The following is a 26,867-nucleotide window of genomic DNA, read 5'->3' as shown; positions in this document are numbered from 1 at the left end:
TGGGCTTGGCTTTCACGACCCCACCCAAGAGTGGGCAGAGCCAGCTGCTAGAGTACGTGGAGGATCCAGGTGTAGCTTAACAGTCTAAAGTTTGCTTGTGCAGTCAAAAATGGCTAAAGATACACAGTAAAAGAGGTTCAGATGGAGGGGGAAAAAAAAAACTCTAAGAGGTTCAGATGGAAAAAAAAAAAACTCTAAACAGGTTCCAGTGTGTTTTACGATGTGTGTGGCTTAACAAGGAAAGAAAATGAGTATAGACAGTCATAGAAATAAATAAATAGATAGATTAAAAATAATAAAGTCTTTAAAGAGACAGTAAAAAGTAATGGAAAAGGAAAAAGTCACATAAAGATGGGAAACACAGGGAGTCTGGATCCTGCATAGTATTGTGTTGATTTTGAAATTTTTGATTGCTGAAAACCAAAGGAAGGCTGCTAAGAGACCTGGAATTGAAAGAGGGACTGTGGAAATAAACCAGCCTAGATATTTTAAGAATGCCTTAACTTTAAAAAAGTCAAAAAATGTATCTGTCAAATGGAAATCAAAAAATGCTTTGGAGAAGAGGTTTTGTTTTTGTTTCCATGGGAAAGAAGAGGCTATGCATGTATGTCAATTTGATTTGATTCTAGTTTATCAGGGGCAACCTCCTGAAACTTGACAGGTGAATTTTATTTAATCAAACACATCTTTGCATCATTAAACAAATTTCCAGAGCAGAAACAAAAGTAACACACCTTAAAATAATATTCTACAACATATTGTGTAAATATATGCATAAAATATGCATATAAATATGCCAAATATTCACATTTTAGATAAGAAAAATAAAGGAAGTATTTTCAAAATAGAAGTTATGATGGTCAAGTTAAATCCGGATGGCAGATTCAGGGAACTGTGAGACTTTCTGAAAATACGAGAATTTCTAAAAGAAAATACAAATAAATGAAGGAGAAAATAAAAAAGTTTAAGGAAACTGTTCCCTAGTATGGTATTGTGAACTGTACTTGTATATGCATTGTATCACTGATTTTTATTTTTTGGGACAGTCTTATTAAGTTGCCCAGACTGTCTTAGAATTTACCTTGTAGCACAGGCAGGTCTTAGATTTGAGTCCTGACTCAAGTGGTTGGGATTATAGGCCTGAGCCACCAGGCCCAGCTATCACAAAAGGATCTTCCACTGATACATACTGGACACGGAGCTGGCCAAGACCTACCTATCATATAACTACAAAGAGAGAGAGAGACAGAAAAAAAAAAAATCCCTACAAAGTAATATTAATCCCCAAAACACGATCCTAAAAATGTCAAAACTGCAAAAAAAAATATTGTGTACTGCCTTTTCAGCATAGGAGGAAATAACAAAATATAAATGTACATGCTAATTTTAAGAAACAATACAAGATGTATAAGGCAAAAACATTTGCCATCAAGCCTGTAAAGTGTCTCAACTGTAACACTGAAAGAGAGCTCTGGATAACCAAGCCCTCCTGCTGAAAAAGTACCAATCACCTCAAAACATCTGAAGCCAACGCTGGGCTAAAATAAACTACAGCTAGGATAAAGTCCCAAGATAAAACAAGGTGAGACATCCTCACATCCAGTCACTAGACGATGGACTTGCCTGCCCTTTTACCATTCTTTTATATAAAACTGCTACTGTACAACTGAAACTTAGAGAGCGCTTAAGAAAAGAAAGAAAATGTGACTTGAACTAAGATTCACCTTTGCCTTTCAGATCCAAATTCCTTCCTCATTTGTTCTGAAAATAGACCTTAGCCCTTTGGATGTATTTTCTTTTGCCAGCTTGCACAATGGTAAACTTCATGGGCGGAGGGCACTGGCAAGACCTTGTGGGGGAAAAAATGGTTTTGTTTCTAGGTTTCAGAGCATGTGGCTTCTCCAGCATCTGGTTCCTGCTATCACAGACAGCTGCTCTAGTACCAAACTACTCACTTCGGTATGTGCAACTTCTCCAGTCCCTCACTCCTGTGTTGTACAGCAGCAAGAGGACCCAAGAGTCAGCACTTTCACTCTGGTGATTTTATATTGGGATACTTTTGGTAAGCACCAGTATAATTTAAAATGGCAAGAGAAAAGTTCTAGAGGCCAAACTTCAAGAAAGTTCCACCTGTGTGATACCACCATACAATTTCTCTGCCATTCAGAGTCACGGTCATGCCCTTCCCAGCAGAATCTGGATGGCAACCAAGGGTTGGCAAGCATGCTTCCTTGAACTTTCTAAGTATAGAAGTAACGATTTCTCCTTATGTCGTTATATTCTGATCGGTTTTCCTAACCAAGCTCTCATTACTCAAATTTCTTTTTATAATTATTAATTCATTACACTAAATGTTCCCTATCCAAATTATGTAGCACAAATCTAACTGTTCTTAGTTGAAAGAAAGAAAGAAAGAAAGAAAGAAAGAAAGAAAGAAAGAAAGAAAGAAAGAAAGAAAGAGAAAGAAAGAAAGAAAAGAAAACCTGGTCAGACATTAGGGAGTGAAAGCTGAGAGATCAGAGAAGCAGAGTAGTCAGCCACTAGAAAGACCTTTTACCTCTACAGAATCCTCAGACCAAAAAGGGCGATCCTGTCCTCAGATTGACTGCTTTAGACGGCACTTCAGACTGCACCTCAGACTGCATCCTTAGATTTAAATGAGCTCCTGCCTCCTCCCATATTATATTTCTCTCTGCCCAGCCATATCACTCCTGCCTCCACCTCCCTAGTATGAAAATTAGGTAGTAGCTAGTGGGACAAATGAGGTCAAAAGAACTTTGTTTAATATGAAAGAAGTGGCATGTTTGATGAGAATGAGTTAACTAGAAAGGAAAGGAATTGCTGAAATAGCATTCCTTTTATTTTATTTATTTAGTTGTTTTTTGAGACAGAGTCTCTCTCTACATAACCCTGGCTGTCCTAAAACTCACTGTGTAGACTAAGATGGCCTTGAACTCAGAGATCTGCCTTTAACCTCCTAAGGCTGAGATTAAAGGCACATGCCACAGTATGCCTGGCACAAGTAGCATTCTTAAATAGGCATCAGGAGACAGAGTCTACCGCACAAATGAAACAGTTACCTGCAGAAAGAAAATGCATACTTATTCACAAAGGGTAATGTTAGTAAGATGCCTAGAAGTGTCTTCTAGAGGGCTTCTCTTCCACTTTTTCAGTACAGAATGAAGAAATGGCATTAGTTAAGAAAAGGATGGAAAGTGTTAAAAGTGTAAGGTGAGAGGAATAACTGTCAAAAAAAATGGCCCACTCACTCCTGCACTATATAACATGATTACCTGAAAGGATTAAGGTCCCATTTGAGGTTTGCGGTCATGAATTTAAAATAAAACTAATCAGTAATGTTGTATACTTTTCACTAACCACGCTCGGCTACATGGGTGCAGGCATGGAAAGTTGGATTTAACCAGAATGCAATTTTGGCTCTGTAAGGACAATGAATCAAGAAAGGAAATTTGAGAGCCGGGTGTTTAACTCAACAGTACAGAACTTGCCTGGTTTGTGCAAGATCCTGCGTTTAAACACCAGCACTACTAAAAAACAACAACAAAGTTTCCTTTGAAAAAGAAAATATTGTCCAGGATTGTGTGCTGGGATAATTAGGATCCGTTGTGTTGATTAAAAAAGGGAGTGAGGTTACCGACAGACAGTATGAAACAGCAGCACAATCAATGGATTAAAAAACCCAGTAGGTTTAAAATATTGCAAATTGGGGTTAGAAGGAGAAAAACAGAAAGAAACAAGTGGTGGTCTACAAAAGTGAAATTGTAGGGATTCTTTGATTGTTAATAAAGAATGACTAAGTTGGAAATTTAGACCACTTCTATACGTTCAATTTAAAATACTGAAAGAACAAAATGCTGAAATATCTCATGATCAAATTTACCAAGGATTAATAGAAGAAATAGTACTGCTAAGAGAAAAGAGAAACAAATAAAAGAACGGGTGACTCTGGGTAATAATTTGGCTGACATATGGGAGGTAGTCTTTAAGTCCTGGTAATTTCCTGCAGGATTTGAGTATCTTTTTCATCCATGGTAGGACTAACAGTGGCTCCTAAACAGCTTATGGTAACAATAAGACTCTAAAGAGTTCTGGCTACACCAGAAAGACCAACCATGTGACTGGTGGACTGAGGAGCCATGAGATATCAACCTGACCAGAATAAAGAGAAAAGCTACAGACTGATTTCAACTCATGACCATTAATTCAATTATGCCTACATAATGAGATCTCCTTAAACACTAGATACTAAGGTTTGTGTTTCTCAAACTGGAAATACTGTGGGTGTACTGTCAAACAGCCATGTGACAGAAAGACATGCCCTGACTCCCCAGAGAAAAGATGTCACCCCCAAAGGAAAGTCTCCCCACCTCTACAACTTCTCTTTCAGCTCACTCTGACTTAAATTTATGATGCGACCATAAAACTACCGCTGTAGGTACACTGCTTTCCTGACTCCTATGGATTGTTCCCATGAACTATCAAACCTAAGAAGATGGTTAAGAACCCTCAAATTTGTAGTATACTGACCAAAAATTAAGAGTAGTCAGCCTCTAAACTTTTGGCTGGTGTCTGCATAAAGATCAGTCTTGTGGAGAACTGAGACTTTTAGTTGTGAAGTTTGTTCTGACTCTAAATAATCAGAATCAAAGTCATTATAGGACATAAACCAGGAGTTATGATCAACTGGGGTTCTAAATAACATAATCTGATGACATTCAGTTCAAAGCCAGATAATTTTAGAAAAAGAAGAGAGTGACCTCAATGCTGCACATGAGGAATAAAAATGTATCTATTTCTGACTTCAGTGCCAATGGTCTGAGACTTAGAGGAAACTCTTACAGCATCACTTAGAAGGACTTCAGAGGAAGCAATGTTTAAGGAAGAAAAAAAACTCTATAGAGCATTTCAATAATTTAATAGATTTTAAATATGAAAAAATAAACAAAAACTAATATGGAACACACAGCATAAAACAACTAAAAAAACAGTGGGAATTCTAGAAGTTAGAATTTCAAGAAAAAGAGTGATTGCCTTAGTTAGGGTTACTATTGCTGTAATGAACACCATGACCAAAAAATAAGTTGAGGAAGAAAGGGTTTACACTTCCACATCACTGTTCATCACTGAAGGAAGTCAGGACAGGAACTCAAATCCCTAGGACAGGAACCTGGAGCTGATGCAGAGGTCATAGATTGCTTACTAGCTTGCTCTTAATGGCTTGTTCAGTCTGCTTTCTTATAGAACCCAGAACCACCACCCACAATGGGCTAATTAAGTAAATGCCCTGCCCTGCAAGCTGAATTTTATGGATGCACTTTTTCTTTCTTTTTTTTTAAGATTTATTTATTTATTATGTATGCAGTATTATGCCTACATGTATGACTGCACACCAGAAGAGGGTACCAGATCTCATTACAGATGGTTGTGAGCCACCATGTGGTTGCTGGGAATTGAACTCAGGACCTCTGGAAGAGCAGCCAGTGATTTTAACCGCTGAGCCATCCCTTCAGCCCCTGGATGCACTTTTTCAACTGAGATTCCCTCCTTTCAGATAACAAACTTGTATCAAGTTGACATAACTAACCAGCACAGTAATCAAATGTACCAAATAGGACAAATAGAGGTCAAGCAAAACAAAGTCTAAGAAAGGACCACTGACTAAATAATGTGAAAGCCACTTATAATCATGATAAGCAATTTCAGTAAAAAGATGGAGGAGGAAGCCTGACTGGAACAGTTCAAAATAGAGAGCTGACTTTTCAATACTCTGAAAGCCATCCAAAAGCAGACAACAAAGAAGTGTTTACTCATGGATACTAGGGATTGTTAACTACAGAAAAACTAACTACTCATGCCTCTGCTCTTTTCTCCTGGGGCTACTCTCATTCTTCCCAATTGCATTCCCCAAAATGTGGTTCAACCAAGATAGGGAATGCCTTGAAAACCAGTATCTTTGTTTCCACTAATATACAAGACTTAACTTGGTTTGCAGATCTCAAGTATTTTAACCAGCCCCGTGGTACCTGCTGGGAGAGAGCAGGATCTCCATTGTTCTGGAGTTACAGTAGTCCTATCTGGAGAAAGCCATGAACTAATTGATTTTCTGAGGGTTTAGCAGGAAATTCAATGCAGTAAAACAGCCAGTGTTAATGATTCTTCCATATTACCCCAGGTACAAGTTTACAAAAGATACAAAGACAACTTAATAGAAGAAAGGATAATCTTTTCAACAAATTATTCTGAAGCAACTAGAAATGCAGACACACAGAGAAAATAAACTTAGATCCTTACCTCACAGCAAAAAATAACTCAAACTGATCGCAAAGCCAGCAATTCCAATCCCCTAGGAATGGGCCCAAATGAAATTAAATCATTTATCCACATTAACATTGTGCATGAATGTTCACAGCACCATTATTCATAAAATCCAAATACTGGAAAGAATTCAAACATCCATTTGGCGAATAGATAAACAAAATGGTACATTACACAATTGAATAATATTCAGCAAGAAAATGAAATGAAATATTGATACATGATCAACACAAAGTAACCTAAAAAACATACGAAGGCAGAAGCCAGAAGCAAAAGTTTAAATTTGTATTTGTAAAACAAAATTGCATATTATGATACCACTTATATGAATTTTCAAACACCAGTTACAAAAACAAAAAGTAGATAGTATTTGCCTGAGCAGTTTCCTAAATTTTCCATTCATGATCCCTTTTCAATCCAAGAAATCTTTACACAACCCCAGGAGTATAAGAGATTAAAGTAGATATACAAATCAAACACTTCATGAGAATAAATCCTGAAGAAGTTTAAGATAATTCTTTGGCATACATAAAATTTTATCACTTATTAAAGACAAAAGCAAATTTATAACTAATGAAATGATGTGCTTATTTATTTTAAAAAATAATTAAGTCTTGGCTGAATAGTTGATACTATATGATATACAATATCTTCAACATTTTTCTTTACTGATCAATATTTTTATTTTATAATTGTCACTGCTAAGAACCATTTTACATAAATATGTAGTAAAAAATGGCAAAAGTCTGTTTAGATCCATTTAAGAAATTGCTAGAAATTTCATCTCTCTTCCAAATCAAAATTCATTTACTGTCAACGACGCAACAATTTTTATTATCAATATTCTAACACAATCCAACCTAAGTTGAAATACAACACTATATTGGCAATATGCTGAAAAATGACAGCAGGAAAATATTAAAAGTCTTTGTTTTTCATAATTAAACTACTGTTTTCTATGAGTGCTGAAAACCATGTATATTGGGGGGGGAGTCACAAATCATAACATACAATATCAACTCTGAGCCAAAATGTCAGGCAGTGTTCACTTCAGTAGCATGCCTTGACGGCACGTGCACTCCATAAAATACAAGTCATAAGTTCAAACCCAAGGCTGAAATGAAATGATACAATAAGCAAGCCCTATCAAAATCATCCTAGATTCATTATATATTGGCTTTTGACTCATTTTCGGTTGCTGTATGTTGAGAACTTTCCTACTGCTGACAAAGTGTTCATGACCTTCACATTCACTCTGTAAGCTCATGTGGGATCATGGCTCAGTTTAATATGGCCTAGAGCTAGGGTTAGGAACCGAAGCTGACTGAGAACAAGCTAAAGGAAATTTTCTAAGGTAATAGAAACATTCTAAAATTAAATTGTGATACATACTCAATCTATAAATTTATGAATGAATCTTTTAAGTATACATAAGAAGAAAGTTGTGAAAAGAGAAACATCAGACAAGTGAGTAAAGATAACTCACTTCTGTGACACCTAGTATAAATGGGAGAAAAGATGGAGGATGATAGATACAAAGAGATGCTCAAGAGTGTCTTTAAAAGTGAAGAACCAGGAAAGCTTTTCAGTTGTTAGTAGTCTAGAAAAGGAAAAAATAAAAATACAGAAACAATGTTGTAGTGATATTTTGTTTGTAATCTAACAAATAAAGCTTGTCTGAAGATCAGAGTGCAGAGCTAAATCTAGTTAGTAACAGAGGTCAGGCAGTAGTGGCATATACCTTTAATTCCAGCATTCAGGGACAGAAGCAGACCTGGATTACACGAAATTGAATCTGTATAAAAGAGAAACAGAGCTCACACAAAGGTGATCCCATCACTTGGGATCCCATGCCTTTAATCCCAGCACTAGGGAGGTGGAGACAGAAGTGATATGGCTGGATGGAGAGAGGAATATAAGACAGGAGGAGACAGGAGCAGAGGCAGTCTGAGGATTCATACAGATGGATGCATTCTGGGTTTTGTAGAGATAGGATCACCCCTTTGGTCTGAGCACTGGTAGAGGTAAGAACTCTCTAGTGGTTGGCTGCTTTGCTTCTCTGATCTTTCTGTATTAACCCCTATATCTGACTCTGGATTTTTATTCTGAAGACCTATTAGAATTCGTGCTACACAATGTCTTTGAAAAGGTGAGAAGGCAAATGGACTCTAGTGGACAACTGAAAGGAACAGCCTTTGAAAGAAGAAAAGATGGATAATTTATAATAGCTATGGTAAAGATGCAGGTGACAGGAAGATTATTTCTATTTTCTTAGTGTTGAGAAGGAGGAAAAAAAGAAAATGCTGGAAATCTGAGTTCAAGGAGAAATATAATCATTTAAGTGAACACAAATATAAAAGAACCAAAGTATAAAATATAAAGTAAACAAATATAAAAGAACAGAAGATCTGGGCAGTACTAAGCAATTAATTTAAAGTTATTGGAGACTAAGCAATAATTTAAAGGTGACAAAGTTATTCTACTCCAGCAACACTTTACTTGTAAGTATAAAACTATAAAACATAACACTGGTACTAACAGGTATTATGTTTTACCATGTAAGAACAACCAAAGGTGAGGGTTCAAACAGGTTGAAAATAGATTCAGGAGATAGATAGATAGATAGATAGATAGATAGATAGATAGATAGATAGATAGATAGATAGATAGATAGATAGATAGATGATAGATAGATAGATAGACAGACAGACAGACAGACAGACAGACAGACAGACAGACAGACAGACAGGCTGGAAATCTAACTAGCAGAAAAGGAAGTGAAAGACAGCTGCATGTTATGGAATTGTAAGTTTGATAAATGAAAAAGTACTATTAGGAGCTAAGGATGCAGCTAAGTTGATAGAATATTTGTCTCGTATGAAGGAAGCCCTGGATAGATTCCCCAGCACCACATAATGTGGGTGTGGTGATTTGCACTTGTATTTCAGCACTGAGGAAGTATAAAGGTTCTAATAAGGTAAAATTAAGGCTACTGTGTACTGTGCTGGTTAGTTTTTACCATCAATTTGACACAACATAGAGTCATCTGGGAAGAGGGAACCTCAAGGTAGGAACTGTCCAGATCAGACTGGCCTGTGGTCACCACTGTGAGAGACTGTCTTGGTGGATGACTGACATGGAAGGGCTCAGCCTGCTGTAGGTAGAGCCATCCTAGGGAAGGTGGGCCTGGTCTGTACAGGAAAGCTAGCTTATCATGAACAAGTGACCCAGACAATAAGCAGCATTCCTCCATGATTCCAACCTTACGTTTCTGTCCTGACTTCCCTCAGGGGAAGTCCTCCATAGATTGTGACCTGGTGTTAGTCAATGAACTCTTTCCTCCCTCATGTTGCTTTTGGTCAGAATGGCTTATCACAGCAACAGAGAAGAAGAGCAGTTTCTGTAAGTAAGCCAAAAACACAAAAGATAGAAAGGGGTATTATAGAAAGCTGAGATTAATAAGTTCCGAGGCATGGCTCTAAATCCTTGTTGCATATTAAACTCACCGTGAAAATTATTAACACATTAGATCATATCTCCCATAAATCAAGTCCAAATATACAAAAGTAAGTCCTAGACATCTGTGGTTTTTCAGAGTTTCTCAGATAATACAGATGCACTGAGGGTTCAAAATTACCTGTATAATATACAACACAGAAATGAATGGTTAAAATAACAAGAAGGTCCTGGAAGGGCAAAGTTCAGAATATTAGTAGGATCCTCCACATAGATACTGAGGTCATCAATAGTTACAACTGCAGTAGGAAAGCGACAATGAAAATGACAACAGTGAGTAAAAATGGTTAATCCCTTAAGAAAAGTAAATGAGCCAGGTGTGGTGGTGCACATCTTTAATCCCAGCAGAGGCAGGCCTGGACTACAAAGGGAGTTCTAGGACAGCCAGGGCTGTTACACAGAGAAATCATATCTCAGAAAATCAAAAGAAAAAAAAAGTAAATGTTAAAAAAAATAAAGTCTTAAAACTCAAAAATATTTTTAAAAAATCCTAAAAGAGAAAAGCTGAAAGTGTATAAATGAAAACTAAGTGTATAGATAATGGGAGCCCACAAAGAAAATTAAAGGAGCAGAGTAAATATAGAAAAATAATTAATAGACTTTTTTTTTTTTTTTTTTTTTGGTTTTTCGAGACAGGGTTTCTCTGTGGTTTTGGAGCCTGTCCTGGAACTAGCTCTTGTAGACCAGGCTGGTCTCGAACTCACAGAGATCCGCCTGCCTCTGCCTCCCAAGTGCTGGGATTAAAGGCGTGCGCCACCACCGCCCGGCCTTAATAGACTATTTTTGAAATTAAAAAAAAATATTCAGACTATATCTCTGAAAAAGACAATGTATTTCTGACAATATTAACAGAAAATGGCCAAAAGAACTGTTGCACTTAAATTACAAAAAAGAAAGGGATCTGGGGATTCCAAAGGAGACTTACAGAGTTCTGTATCATCAAGAATAAGAGTCTAAAAAAAGGAAGCTGAACTGGCAACACTGGGCTTCTCGCACTATAAATGAGATAAAGTTTTCAGGATTAGACCTGATAACCTCAGGGTGTACACATGTTAACAGTACAGGTGGAGAAAACTGTTGTAATAAGAGCGGCGGGGCTGCGTCCCGGCACCCGGCCGCCTGCATTGTTAGCTTATGTCCCGAAATAATTACACGGAAACTGTATTTTTTTAATCACTGCCTGGCCCATTAGTTCCGGCCTCTTATTGGCTAGCTCTTACATATTGATTTAACCCATTTTTAATATTTTGGGTAGTACCATGAGCTGGCTTACCAGGAAAGATTTTAACCTGCGTCTGTCTGGAGTGGGAGAATCATGGCGACTCCTGACTCGGCTTCTTTCTCCCAGAATTCTGTTCTGTTTACTCCACCCACCTAAGGACTGGCCTATAAATGGGCTAAGACAGTTTTCTTTATTAGTTAACCAATAAAAGCAACAGATAAAATACAAAAACCACCTCCATCAGAAAACAATCCAATGCCCACCACTCCCAGAGCTGCAGTGGTAGAATGAATGGTAAATACTAGAACATATCATATATAACCAGTCCTAAATAATGGCTTCAAAACACTCATTCTAAAGAAGACAATTTCGCCAATAAGCACAAGAAAAAAATCTTTAAAATGGGAATTAGGCCAGTATTTACAAGACAATCTGTACAGAGGACAATAGGGTGCTTGCTAAGCCTGATGCAATCATACATGGCATCTTAAAAGGGACCAGCCCTAGGATTACCACCCGCATCATCCACATTATGGATGTTAATTAGACAACACTAATGTGTCTGTGCTGTCAATGCTATCAAGCTTTAACAACCAAAGCAGAAGGAACAAGGCCAGGGCAAAGAAAAACAAAATCCCCCAACCCCAAAGATTCCAAAATAAATATTGGTCTATCATTTTTCAAGACCAAAGAATTATATAAAACTAAACTGTCATTCTCATGGGCAGATATGCTCATGGTATTGTCTTCAAATCCCAAACGTGCCAACTCTCCCTAAGAAGTAATGTAATTTTTAATCTTACAACTTTGATCATTTAATAAGATATTAATATTTTAATGCCCTTGCCTCCCTAGAATAAACCTATTTGATCATGATATACTATCTTATAAATGTACTTCTGGATTAATTTTGCTAATATTTTATTCAGAATGCTTGCTTCTCTGGTCAAAATAGTGGACTAACAGCCCTAATAGTTAATAATAGCAGACAACAAAAAAAAAAGAACAATCTTAACATCCATTAGTTGTATAGTAACAATAAATGATGGTGCTATGAGCACTAAGTACTCAGCTTTTTAAAATTAGAATTCCATTTACTGAAGAGAGCTGCGATAGAGGGTTAAAGAATGCAAGTCACTGAGCAAGTAAATAATATCTTTTATTTAAAAAAAGTTTATGAATGTATTATATCTGCTAATAAATTTTTGAAAAAAGAGAAAGATACTGAAAAAATCGAAATATTAGCTAATGCTTACTGCCACAAGGAGTTTAAGCAGAAAAGGGCAGGCTCTAAGAAAGGAAAATACTAACATTTTATTTACCCCTTGTTTATCTATTTTAATAATTACAGTCAAATATATTACTCTGTAATTTAAAAAAGAAAGGTAGAATAGTGGGAGAAATAAATACCCATTGACCACTAGAGTTAGTGACAACAGTTGTTAACAACTAAATAATTCTTCTTTGACACGTTCTGAGATAAAATTATCTTTCAAAACGATGAAGAGTCCTTAAGAAGTTCATTATTTTAAAAATGAACAACAATAGGGGCTGGAAAGATGGCTCAACAGTTAAGAACACTGGCTGTTCTTTCAGAAGACCTGGGTTCAATTCCCAGCACCCATATGGCAGCTCACAACTGTAACTCTAGTTTCAGGGCTTCTAACACCCTCAAACAGACATACATGCAGGTAAAACACCAACACACAAAAAAGTAAATTTTTTTTTTTTTTTTTTTTTTGGCTTTTCAAGACAGGGTTTCTCTGTGGTTTTGGAGCCTGTCCTGGAAGTAGCTCTTGCTGGTCTCGAACTCACAGAGATCCGCCTGCCTCTGCCTCCCGAGTGCTGGGATTAAAGACGTGCGCCACCACCTCCCGGCCCAACAAATAATTTTTTAAATGCATAATAAATGGGAACCAAAGTTGCATAAAATTGGTCTTTCCAGGGGCATTAAATAAGATACTTTCAAGACAAAATTTACTGGAACTTCTTATGAAGTCAAGGATGACTTTGAACTCTGAAGTTCTTAACCTCCTGCCTCTGTCTACAAACATCCTAGGTTAAGTAGTGCTGGAGCTCAAAGTTAGTGTCTCATGCACACTAGGCAAGCACTACCAACTGAGAGACACTGTCAGCCCAAGACAAACTATTTTTTATTTTATAATTAGCACAAGGATACTGATCTGTACAAAATCATTCTCCTCTCTCCTGTCTGTTGTGGGATATTTTTTGATGGTACTCCGACACTCCTAAGACTGCCAATAATGTTTACCTTGAATCAGAGGGCAGAACTAGCTACCGCTGACCAAAATTAACCATAGAGATTTTATGAGACCCAGGACATAAACACAGACATGGGAAGTTAGTAGGCAGGGGATCAAGGAAGGTGGGGGGGGGTGTCAGTGGCTGCTTCTCTACCACTTCTCTGATCAATCAGGTTTTTACTCCATATCTGACTCCTGAGTTTTTATTAACAAAAGAATAGTTTAGATAATCATTGCGCCTCTCCTCTCCCTCCCCCTTTCCATCTCCCTCTCCCAACTCCTCCCTCTTCTACTGCAAACTGAACCTAGGTCCTTGGGCTTGCTAGTATTCCACTACTGGGCTCTATCCCAAGCTCAAATTGAGCGTCTGAACAACTATCCTTATTATAGAAAAATCGCTAATTTTTTTCTGATTATTAAATAGTAGCTAGACAAGTCCTTTGTTTTATTATTGTTGTCACTGTTACGTAAAGACTACAGAAATAAATCCCCTAAACAGTTCACTTTGTCTAATCATATCTTGTTTAGAAAAAGGAACAACTACAAAAACTATCAACCTGGAGCACTGATGGGTAGCGAGGAAAGCAAAATTCCAATTACTCAAAAATTAAAAAAGATGTTTGTAAAAGTTGAAAACATTTACATGACCAAACTGAGGGAAAATATCTGTCAACATTTCACTGTTTCAAGAAGCAGTGGCTTTTACTCTCACTTAGATAACTGACCTCGATCACATAAAAGCCTCACAAGGTAAGTTTTTTGAAAACCCTTCACAGCTGGTGAAAAACGGCAATAATTCACAGCTGTTTCACTGATTTAAAACTCAGAATGCATGTTCTTTCTACTACACAACTGGTCTCTCTTTACAGAAAAGCCGAAATCGCTTTTTTGTTTTGTTTTAGACAGGCCCTTATTATGTAGTACAGGTTAGCCACAAACTTCTATCTCAAGTTCCAAAGTACTGGGATTACAGACTTATTACCACTATGCTCCACTTTTAAACTGAGCAGTGATTCTTAAACACTATTGTCACTGTCTAATATTAAAAATATCTAACAGTTTTCAAAGGAAGTCTCTCTTCCTTTTTAAAATCCTAGAAAAGTTAGAAAGATCAATGATGAAGCAGGATTTGGCGGTAGGTGGTTGGCAGTCGTTATTTGTTTATGTGCTTTAATAAGTCTTCTTTCCATTGGGCTACAAAAGCTAAGTACCTTCACCACCACCCAGCCGACAAGCCTAGGGAACTCGGCAATTTGCTAGAACTGGAACAGAAACGGGTTTCTAGACAGAGCAAATCACCTATTAAGTTTTCATAGACCAGCAACCAGAAATTTCTGGGTCACTCTCACTCTCCCATGCAAGATTTGGAACAAAGGGTTAAGAAGACACTACTTTCATGTAGGCAGAAATATTTACTAAGATGTGAAGCAGATTCTCCAAGTCTAAAATGACTAAATCATATATTATCTACATACTAGATCTCATTTCCAAGTTCAGTAAATGCAATCTATTAAAAAAAAAAATCTACAGGGAAGGGGAGGCTTCCATGACGATAAGAAAACTAGAGTCAAGTATCTTTGTGTCTATCTTTAAGACCAGATATGATGACATGCTAAGATGAAAAATGTATGTCTACAACTCCAAAATCCATTTGGAACAAATAAGGGGTTTCCGTCATTCTTATTTATATGTACTTTCCCTTATAAACTTTATGACTGAAATACTTAGTGTTTACAAAAATGAACATATGGGGGCTGGGGAGAGAGCCTAGCAGGTAAAGTGTTTGCTCTGCAAGCATGAGAGTAGTGTTCAGGTCCCTAACACTCAGGAAAACACCAGGCAGGCACAGTAGTCTGCCTGTAATTCCAAGCTTTGGGGAGGCAGAAACAAATTCTTGAAGCAAGCTGGTTAGCTAAACTAGCCAAATCAGCAAGATCCGGGTGTAAGTGAGAGACTGCCTCAAAATATAACAAAGTAGGAAACGATCAAAAAAGACATTCAATCTCAACCTTTGTCCTCCTCCACATATACTCACACAAACCTGCCCACACATATGTAAATACACAAATGCACATGCACATTTACCACACACACAGGCAAAAAAATGTTTTGAATAAAAAAATTTAAATGAACATAAAAATCATATAAAATATTTTACAATGCCTTTGCCACAAAAGGAAAATAGTAAAATATCAACAGTAAACTTTAGAAAAATAGAAATACTAATTAATATGCTATTGTTTTTAACTATATTCTTCAGAGGTAGAAGAAATATCTAGGACACAGATATATGAATTCTAATTTTAGCTTTTGAAAAACAATATGAAATTTCTAAGCACATGCCATTAATCCCAACACTTGATCTCTGTGTGTTCGAGGCTAGCCTGGTCTACATAATGAGTTCCAGGACAACCAGAACTACACAGTGAGTCCATGTCTCAAAAGTACCAATATATATACATGATCTGCCTACCTCTGCATCCTGAGTGCTGGGATTTATGGTGTGACCACTGCACATGGCTCTGCTTGGGACAGAATCCAACTTCAGAGTTAGACATAAGAATGTTATAAGGAAGTGCAACAGGGGCTTTTCAAATAAGCAGTTCTGACTGTTTCTCAATAAACAGAAGCAGGTGTTTTCTGTAGAAACCTTCTAGAGACATATATAACTCCTAACATTAAAGGAACATTATATATGTCTAGAGACATATATAACTCCTAACATTAAAGGAATATTAAGGGCACAGAGTATGGAATAGAACAAAGGATGGCAAACTTTTTTTTTAGAAAGTAAATATTTAGGCTTTGTAGGACATACAGTCTCTATGGCAACTAATCAACTCTGCTGTTGACCCGAAAAGAGTCACAGCCAGTATGTAAGCAAATGAGCATTTCCAGTAAGTTTGTCTTTATGGACACAGATATTTGAATTCTTATAAATATCACATCATGAAGTACTGTGCTTTTAATATTTTTCAATCACTTAAAAAAAATCTTAGCTTACAGAGCATATAAAAATGGATGACAGGCTAAATTTAGCCCATAGGATACAGTTGGTCAATTTCTGTAATACATAAGAAAGTAATTTGGCTCAAGTTCACACAGAGAATCTTCCTCCTGCCACCACCCCAGGAAACATAAGTACAAAATCTTGTTATCTTTAGGTACAGTTTTAATTACATCTAAGTATTTGTCTGAATAGTTAGATTTGGGTATATCTGTATGGACACATTTTATACCGTCCTGAGACTGGGGTCTTGCTATGTATCCCTGGTGTGCCTGGAAATCACAGAGTTCCACCCTCCTCTGCCTCCTAAATGCTGAGATTAAAAGTGTGTGCCACCACAACTGACAAGGAACAAAGTTTGAAAGGCACAACCAAAACAGTCTTTACTCAGTAAGTGGACAGTGAGTACCCTCTATGTACTAACTACACTGATGCAAAATAAAAGATGAGAAGCGGGTCCTGTTTAAAGGAATCTAACAGACTAGTGATGAGACAGTCAAATAATTAATGTAAGTTTACCTGGTACAAAGGGAGAAGACAGAATAACACACACAAACCCAATTAGGTGAGTAAGAATAACCTTCTAAACTGAAACGATACTGTCTAGGCCAAGACAGTAAGAATTTATCTTCACAACAAAGTAAAGGGGAGGGACAGTCCAGTGCAAAGGGAGCTTTATACAGAAAGGTATGAAAATGTAAGAGATTATTATCTATTAAAAGAATTGAGAATTTCTGAGTAACTTGAAAACGAATGTGGAAGGCAGTAAGTCAAAAGAGGGTGCAGGAAAAAGACCATAGATTTCCTCATATGCTTGCTAAGGAGTTCCCATTTGATCTTTCCCATGATGAGAAGCACTGGCAGCTTCTGAAGAAAGTAAAACGATCGGCTAAACATTTAAAACTATCACACTGAAGCGGGGGAGAGGTTCAGCGGGAGAAGCATGTGTAAGCATGAGGACCTAGGTCTGAATCTTAGAAATCCTTAGAAAACATGAGGCATGGCTACATGCACGTGTACCTCTCGGCACTGGGAGACGGAGGCAGATGGACCCTGAAAGCTCACTGGCCAGGCAGTCAGCTAGGCTAGCCTAGCTAAAAGGCAAGCCTCCAGTTCAACGAAACACTCTGTCTCAAAAGAATGAAGAAAGCAATAGAGGAAAACATCTACTGTCCTCCTCTGGCCTCTACATGCACAGGTGTATACCTCTCATTCATGTATATAAAATACACACGCACCCCTACCACCACCACCACCATACATAAAGGGGAGACACACATATCATGTGAAGTACCCGTGAAAGAAAAGTACATAAAGAGGAAAGATGTCTTCTAGACAATTTGAATTTTTTTTTTTAAACACACCAAGATCGCTGACTAAAATGCAATGGCTGAGTTTAGGTAACTGACAAATAAAAAGACATTTGAGAGGTTGTATCTACCGTGACTGAAAAAGAGACAGAAACTGATTCTATGGGAAGAAAAAACCTATGATTAAGACTAGCATCAACCTAAGTTTTGCCTCTTAAACTTGGTCATGTTTATCATAAACTAAAGAAGGGTAAACAAAAGCTAAACGCAGCAAGATACACTGACGTGACCCATAAAATAATCAACTCATTTAATATTTTTAACATCCACAAATGTAGTTATCCAGTGTTTTTTTTTTTAATAAGCTGACTTGTGTTAGAAAAATAGTTCAACAGAAAAACTTGCCCAATACACACAAGGTCCCGCGTTCAATGTCCAGCACTACAAATCAAAAGTAAACTGATCTAACAAAAGAAATGTGTTTCCAGAAATAATTATGGTACTACAACTATTTAGAAATTTCTGGAGTAACAGTAAGTCCATACTTGTTCCAAAATCACAACCTGCTTTCTGAAACTCAGACACTGAGTTCTTGGTTCTCCATCTCCAATAACCTGGACCTTAAACACTACTAGTAAGATGTCCTCTATGAGAAAAATGACCTTGAAATAGATAATATATCTCTTAAGCCCTAAGCTTTTAACACTCCTCTCCATAACTTTTTCAAGAGAATCACCAGGGATACATGCTCTCCATCATCTTATCTCCTTGTTCTGTTTTTTTTTTAATCTTAATTAATTTTCATCTAGTATGTTATTAGAAAACATGCAATTCAAAAAAACTGAGATAGTCGTCACAAAATAATAAAGCATAAACAATTTATTTTTACAGTATTATCTTTCCACCAAATAACAGTATTTATGTATGACACAGGCATATTAAGCAACTATGATGATACTAATGATAGACAATACTACTTATACTAATACTAATGATAATAGCAATTCACAGAGAAAAAAAGAAATGTCTAATAATTAAGCTAGCTTCCCGTATTTGTTACCTTGCTCAGACTAGTGCTAGAAAAATAAATCAACATATGCAGCAGCTTGAAAATCCTTGAAAGAAAATCTGGATGCCATCAGTGAAAACATTCTCCTTAAGACTACTTCCTAAATATAACACCAGTAGCACAGACACTGAAAGCAGCAATTAATAAATGGGAGTCCCTGAAACTGAGAAGCTTCTGTAAATCAAAGAACGTGGTCGACAAGACAAAATGGCAGCCTACAAAATGGAAAAAGATCTTCACCAACCCCACATTGCACAGGGAGCTGATCTCCAAAATATACAAAAAAAAAATAATAATAATAATCCAATAGAAAAATGAGGTACAGACCTAAATAGAGAACTCTCAACAGAGGAATCTAAAATGGCTGAAGGACACTTAAGGAAATGCTCAACATCCTTAGCCATCAGAGAAATACAAATCAAAACAACTCTGAGATTTCATCTTATAAGAATGGCCAAGATCAAAAACACTGATGATGGCTTATTCTGGAAATGACATGGGGTAAGAGAACACACCAAGCAGGTGGGAGTACAAACTGGTACAGACCTTTTGGATATCAGTATGACGATTTCTCAGAAAATTAGGAAACAACCTACCTCAAGACCCAGCAATACCACTTTTGGGTACAAGGACATGTGCTCAACTATGTTCACAACAGCATTGTTTGTCATAACCAGAACCTGGAAACAACCTAAATGCCCCTTGATTGAAGAATGGATAAGGAAAATGTGGTACATTTACACAATGGAGTACTACACAGCAGAAAAGAATAATGACATCTTAAAATTTGTGGGCAAATGGATAGATCTAGAAAACATATTGAGTGAGGTAACCCAGACCCAGAAAGACAAATACCATATGTACTCACTCATACGTGGCTTTTAGACATAAAGCAAAGAAAAACCAGCCTAAAATTCACAATCCCAGAAAACCTAAACAACGAGGACCCTAAGAGAGACATACATGGATCTAATATACATGGGAAGTAAACAAAGACAAGATCTCCTGAGTAAACTGGGAGCACGGGGATCATGGGAGAGGGCAAAAGGGGAGGGGAGAGGAAGGGAAGGGAGTAGAGAAAAATATATAGCTCAATAAAAAAAATTAAATTAAAAAAATAAAAAGAAAGAAACCTTAAAAAGAAAAAAAAGAAAGAAAATATTCTCCTTAACTTTGGGTGACTCTGAGTTCAAACCAGTATAATTCAACTAACATTCCCAACAACTTTGTGTCAGATTTTAACTGTATTTCAAGAAGAAAAGAAATATGAAAAAGAAAAAACTTTATGCATTGTTATACACCCTTATTCTACTATATATCCAGTAAGTTATCAACCAACCCAGTATTTCCCTTTTGAAACTTCTGTTATTAGTATATTCCCATCTAGAGTCTATGTCCTTCTTCATTCAAAATAATTCATAATTATTTAGGAAATAGTAAAGGAACAAAGTCAACTATAGGAAGAAAGGAGAGTTAGCTTGACATAGGTAAAAATTGACGGTGAGGGGCTGAGAGAGTGCACATGCCTAGTACACACAAAGCCCTGGGCATACACTCTAGCACCACTGGGGGAAAATAGTAGTAATAGCCAGACAAGGTGCCACATGCCTTTAATACCAGCACCAGGGATGGAGAAACAGAGGATAATTCAGTGTCAACCTGGGATACATATGGGGACCCTGTCTCAAAAGGAAAAAAAAAGTTAATGATGGGAGAAGGAAATAACCAATTAAGGTTTAACAATGTCAGTGGTAAATTTTTACAGTAAAGATGCAAACCAAATTACATTTGCAAGTAGAATATTATCAATACAAATTCAGAGCATGTCTGAGCCTATATTTCAATTTGTTGAATATACTAAATTATATAATTTTATATCCTGAAAATTTTGTCCATAATAAATATGTTAAATCCCATAATAGCAACAAATGTATATTATGGGAGAGGAGTGTTTGGTTACATGAGATGTGTGATTCATAATATACTCAGAAAAATTCTGTGAAAAGAATGGCAAAAATAAGTTGTCAAAGAGAAGAAAATAATTATCACAATTGTGAGAGGCAATGGTCCACCTCCTAAAAAAGTAAAGGTGTATGAGGAGCATGGACAACACTCTTATTCTTTGTACTTTATTCATTTCTGTAAATATTTCATATGTAATCAGTATCTATAAAACAATGGTTTAAGAGCTAAGAAAAATCTGAGCAAACATTTGTTTTGGAAGAGTTAATTATCAAAAGATCCAATCCATTTTTGCTAATAATATTTTTAAATAAAGACCATAAAATGTGAATATGAAGGAAAAATAATTTTTTCTTGATTTTCCAAATAAAATTAGCAATAAAGCTTTACTGGTACTTTAAAGGAAAGTGTGTGTGTGTGTGTGTGTGTGTGTGTGTGTATCAAACTACCTGAAAGTAACTTTTTACTTCTAAAGATCTCCCTCAAAGCAAACACTACTATAACTATTTCTTTGACCATCTGGAAAGTCCTGAGGAATAATACTTATTGCTTGTAATCACATGATACAAATTTAGAAACAGATTCCTATGAGAATTTCCTTGTATACTGTCCTGTGCATGTGTGTAGGCAGGTTTATCCACATCTAACAGTGTCTGCTTTATGATGGCTATGTGCATTGTCAGCATAGTGTATGGCTTGTCAACACTAATGTGAGAGGACAACACAGCACACAGATGACCGATGAAGAACGGAGTCCCCAGCCAGAGTTTCTAAACTGAAACAGTGCTTCCATGTCCCAGCTACATAATCTTTGGTAAACGGATCTGGTTTCCATTTCTCATTGGTAAAATGGAAATAACAATATATATCTTATAGGATTCTGTAACTGTATAAACAATGTACAAGACTGGCACAAAGTGTGTGCTATATAAATGTACACTATTATTACTAGAAGTAATAGAATACCGTGTTCCTGAATATACTGTAAACATTCTTAGCCATCTGAATTGACTAATATCAGATACTATTTAAAAGGGGCATCAAATCTAAGATCTGGTTAACATACGCTTCTAGCTCTGCACTCTAAAGTAAACAAGTGATTAATAAATCTACATAACCACTCTAATGATACAGAACAATCTGAAAAGATTGTTTCCCAAAAGTGCAGCTATCAATTTCTTCCCTTACACAAGGGGGCGGTGATAACAAGAAAAGAACAGGGCTCCGCACACCTCTTCTTACAGACAGTAGGGGGTGGCAGTACATATGGCTTACAGTCAGAACAAAACAGGAAAGACCCGACAGAACTGCTCTTTATTCTCTTCTGGCCCTCTTCTCTTTAGCTTCAACAGAGCCTTGAGGTAAAGGAAATAGCTACAGAAAAGACTGAAGTTCAAAATCAAGGAAAATCCAGTTTTGTTTTGAAGGAAATGATCCCTCAATGAATGATTCTGGAACCAGGGCGAAGCTGAATTTTCGGATTATCTGGCAAATTACTACAATAAGAACAACATTCAAGCAGGTAATTCAATTTATAAGAATTCTAACACAACACACTAAAATATCATTAATAATTAAATACACCCTAGTGAACACCTCAGATATTTCTGCTTTTGTTCCAGTTACATAGACACTGGGTGTATATGCACATGCTATATTACATAGCTCATCTAGCTGTCTTTTGTTACTTTTGAAATTCCAGAATGTTCTGACAGTTCTCTCAAAACAGATGTTCTTAAATGGAAGTCACAACGTTTTGCAGCATGTGGAGACACACACACACACACAAACAGAGAGGGAAAGAGAGCGGAGGAGGGTGGAGGGACCGAGGAAGAGAGAACAGGAATATTTATTTCATTTGTTTCCGTTTTGGGCTCATATGCCTAAGATAATTTACCTGGGAATGCTAAGAGGCACACTACATTGACAGTATCCATGTTGTTGCTTTTTATGCCAATTTACTGTATCCGTTTTTATCTTATCTCACCATCCCATCCCAACAGCTAGAACATACCAGAATATTTCATTATTGCCAGTCTCTGTAATTAACCGTTGACATAGCTTTTGGCTCCAACCTTTCAAATGCCTGAAAATTTATCCCTTTTGTTCACCATATTGTTTTGTTTTCCTTGTTCCACTTATTTTCACCTGTGTAAAAGCCAAGACAGGGACACAGATGAAAAATAGTTCCCTTTGGCTAATGATCTTGAACACACAATTATGGTCAGGATGGTTGGTTTGTTTGTCTTTTTGTTTGTGGGGTTTTTGTTTCCCTGAAGAGGAGCAGAAGAGGGGGTTAAGACGTCCAATCTTCTTCCTGACGCTAATTATCATTGTTTATGTTTTGTGAGAAACATTTTAAGCATTCCACACCTAGAACAGAAAGGCAGGCTACAATTGCAAGCCCTACATGCTGATGACAAAACCTGAAATGATTCTAGCCCTATTTTTTTTCTTTCCCATCTCACAACCAACCTGCCTCTTTCTTTTTTCTTTCACGTGGGTACTTTCCCTATATATTAAAAAAAAAAAATTGCTTATCGCAGCTCCTCTCGATTTCCTATGACAGAACATGTAGCAAAGAGCCCTATTAGTCTTTCATTATACTACACCTCCTTCCCCAAAGGAATTATTAATATTCCTAATAACACTTCTACCTTGCATTTCTACGCCACAGAGGCCAGCCCATCCTGTGCCTTTACCTGGCACATTTCACAACTACTTCTATGCTGCATTCAGGGACACATTTTGCAACTCGTTCTGCACCACATTCCCTGCCACGTTTAGCAATCCGCCTCGCATCTCATCCCGGTCCCCGTCATCCAAAGACTCTCCAGGTACCAAATATCAAGACTAACCTCGGTGACAGCCAAGTGGCCGACCCCGGAGCCCTCCGAAGCCGCCCTCGCTCCCACATTCGGAGGCAGCCTGCCTTCCCCACGCCTTCGCCACCGGAGGCACTTCAATCCCCGGTTCCCTGTCTCCCCGCTCGCCCCCGCCCCTACTCCCGCAGCCGAGGCGTCGCAAGCGAACGCCCCTGTCACCTCATCCTCAGCGACCCTCTTCCCTGAGCCCCCGATCCTTACCTGCCGCTCTGAGGGGCGCGGCGCACCTCGGGGTCAAGCCCGCGTGCCCGTGGTCTCCGGTGAGGACCGCGCCGCCGGCGGACGCCCCACGGAGGATCCGCGCCTCAGTCGGGCTCAGCGGGGCCTCGCGGCCGGCGAGCGCTGGCAACCCGCGGCGGTCCTCCTGTCAGCGGCGGCGCGGGGGCAAGACTCGCCCCTCAGCACCGCGGCGGCGGCGGCGGCTGCTGCAGCGGCGGTGGCGGCGGGCGCCTCGCTCCGCCTCGCGCTCCGCACAGCCCCGGAGGTGAGCGCGAGGGGGATGGGAACGGGGGCGGGGCCGCCCGAGGAGGCGCGCAGGGCGGCGGAGGGAGCGCGGCGCCTGCCGCCTGGGGCCCCGGGCTCGCGGCGCTCGCAGCTGGCCGCGCTGAGCGGGCGGCTGGCGCGAGGCGGCTGTGGCCACCGGGCCCCGCCGGAGCAGCGCGCGCCCAGCAACCCGCGCCCGGCCGGCCGCTCTCTAGCGCCGCCGCCGCGCCGGGGGCGTCGCACCCTCGGAGGCCGCCCGCAGCCCCGCCCCCTCCGGGCCGGGCTGGGGAGGAGCGCGAGCGCGGAGGGAGAGCGCGTGCGTGGGGGCGCGTGCGTGGTGGAGCGCGCGCGCCCCCGCCCCCTGCCCTTCCACGGCCTGGGGGTGGGGAGCTGTTGGGAGGGCTCGTGGGGGTGAGACCCCGCGCCGCGCTGACCGAGGGGGCCCTGGCGCTGCAGGACGTGCAGGCATTTCTGGCTTCCTCAGGGGGCTTGGGCTGGTGGGGTCGAAGGCATTTGGTGAGGGAGAGGGGAGGAAGCTCAATAACTGACAAGGCCCTACAGAGTTTGGCTCCACCCCCGGGATGATGTCACTCTCGAGGTGGCTGCTGCTGTCACGTGCGCCCACTTCTGGGGGGCCTTTCCTCCTGCTTTGATGGCACAAGCGTTCCTCCAGTCTGTCCCCCCATTTTGGACACCGCAGGCACACGTGTCACTCAAAGTCGTCGAAGCCAACAAGTGTCAGTTAATTCCTCTCCCGATTCTCGATCGCAGTAGGTAGACTGCTTTCAAGATGCCACCGTTGCCTATGGTGGAGATTAGAATAGGGATGGGAAGAAAAACAACACGGGGATAACACAAAGGAGAAAAGAAAGCTGACATCTAGAACAACTACTGACGATTCGCCAACCTTAGCTTGCTAGATTTAAGTAAAGTTGCCATGCTGCCTCTGCCATTGCCAGCTTGAATAAGAATGAATGTGATTTTTTTAAGGCAGTCAGGAAAGTCATCAGCACGTAAGACCTCATTGAAGGAGATTAGGTTATATTTTCCCCAAAACTCACCACCTAGATTTTCTTTCCCATGCTTCCTTGCCCTCAGACCACGTAACAGCCATTCAACTCTGCAAGATTCTTAATTTTTTTTTCACGTGCTGCAAGATGTTACAAAGAATCCTGGTTGCATATGTTGCTTGGGTGAGCTTCCATTCCATTAGCTTAGATGACTTTTCAGTCTGCCTCCTAATGAAATGCCGTGACTGGAAATAGATGCACAAATTACATCAGTCAAAGGCGCTGTTTCTATGCAGTTCCCAGGGTAGAGGTTGGTTTGTTTGATTGGCCGGTTTTTCTGATACCAGTCCATCTGAATCTACCCCATCCCAGAGAACTTTGTTGTGTAATTTCTTTGACTTTTAAAAAAAATTGTATTAATTTCAGCACAATGCAAAAAAAAATGGATATGAAGTCTTGTCCAAAAACTAGCTCTTACAGTGAACACTTGAGATTTCTGAGGTAGGACTGTAGCGTTGACTGTGGTTAGCATGGCAAGGTGAAAGACTGACATTTGGACTGACGGTTGTAATTCCAAAAGTTAGTTCAGCCTCAGTAAAACTCACCTACCTACTGTGATAGAAGCAGGCTACTGGTTACTTTCACTGTAGGTGGATGAGGGGGCTCCAGAGGGGAATATTCTGGATTGCTGGGAATGTTCAGCCACACTGGTACATGAACACCTAAAATGCAACCTGTGCCTGTGTTTCAGTTTTAACACACAAAGAAGCATTACATTTCAAAACAGTTTTTTTTTTGGGGGGGGGGGTGTTGTGTCCCCACCACCACCACCAGACAGGGTTTCTCTGTGTAACAGTCCTGACTGTCCTGGAACTCACTTTGTAAACCAGGCTGGCCTCAAACTCACTGAAATCCACCTGCCTCTACTTCCTGCGTGCTGGGATTAACTGCATGCATCACCGCTGCCTGGCTTCAACAGTTTGGCTTCAATGTTACAATGAAACATTAGAATGTCATTATCTTTGGGATCAGAAAACATGATCTTTGATCAGTGTCACCCACTACGTACCCTGGTACATGACCTTAAGCACGTCTTGAACTTTTCTTCATCTGTCTCGTGTGGGTCATGATACCTCTCAGAATGGTTATGAAGATGAAATGAAAACTTGAGAAATACTTAGCTCAGAACATAACAAACAATAAAGTGCTCAAGAAACAATAGTGGCTGTTATGTTGTGCTTACACTTGAATTTACCCTCCTTAATTCTCGTTTAGTCTTTTTTATTTATTTTAAAGATTATTTTGTATCTAAGCGTTTTCCCTGTGAGTTTTGCTGAAGCTAATAACATTCCTTCCCTTGAGAAATAACAAAAGGCAGTCAGGGGTATAATACGTTGCTTTTAAAACCAGTTCAGGTGGCAGCACCTAGAAATTATGGTGTTCATTGTAGAACACCATGAAATATTGGTAGATTGAATTCTACCATATGGACTTGACACAATTTTACCAGCACTAAAGTTGGTTATATTATGCTTATGCAGATATTCACATATTAAAATAATAATGTTATTTTTTAAAATATGTCTGTGATTTTCTTTTTAAATGTATTTCCAACACTTTCACAGGGTTTAATAATAATTCACAAAATGAAAACCTTTAAACCCATTTTCCTTGAAATTAGAAAACCACTGTAATCATCCAGTTTTAGCGGCAGATGTCTTTATTGGAATTTTGCACAGTAAGTTTTGATAGCTGTGGCCCACATGGTCTCTTGCATCAATAAAGCAACTCTGAACCACTGTC

General features: G+C 38.9%; 1 protein-coding gene across 4 annotated transcripts in view; it reads right to left on the bottom strand.

The window, feature by feature from the left end:
* Tanc2 (tetratricopeptide repeat, ankyrin repeat and coiled-coil containing 2) overlaps positions 1 to 24,163 on the bottom strand; it is a 312,553-nt gene extending 288,390 nt beyond the window's left edge. For 3 of the 4 annotated variants that reach the window (XM_057773318.1, XM_057773320.1, XM_057773321.1), the window contains exon 1: positions 23,773 to 24,163. The gene's annotated coding sequence lies outside the window, so the exon portion shown is untranslated. The remainder of the gene's footprint in view (positions 1 to 23,772) is intronic. The other variant, XM_057773319.1, reaches the window with a different exon arrangement.
* Positions 24,164 to 26,867: the final 2,704 nt, after the last annotated feature.

Source organism: Chionomys nivalis, chromosome 7 (assembly GCF_950005125.1).
Source record: "Chionomys nivalis chromosome 7, mChiNiv1.1, whole genome shotgun sequence".
Lineage (NCBI taxonomy): Eukaryota > Metazoa > Chordata > Mammalia > Rodentia > Cricetidae > Chionomys > Chionomys nivalis.
The sequence above is the reverse complement of the archived record's forward strand: the minus strand, read 5'-3'. Positions and strand labels throughout refer to the sequence as shown.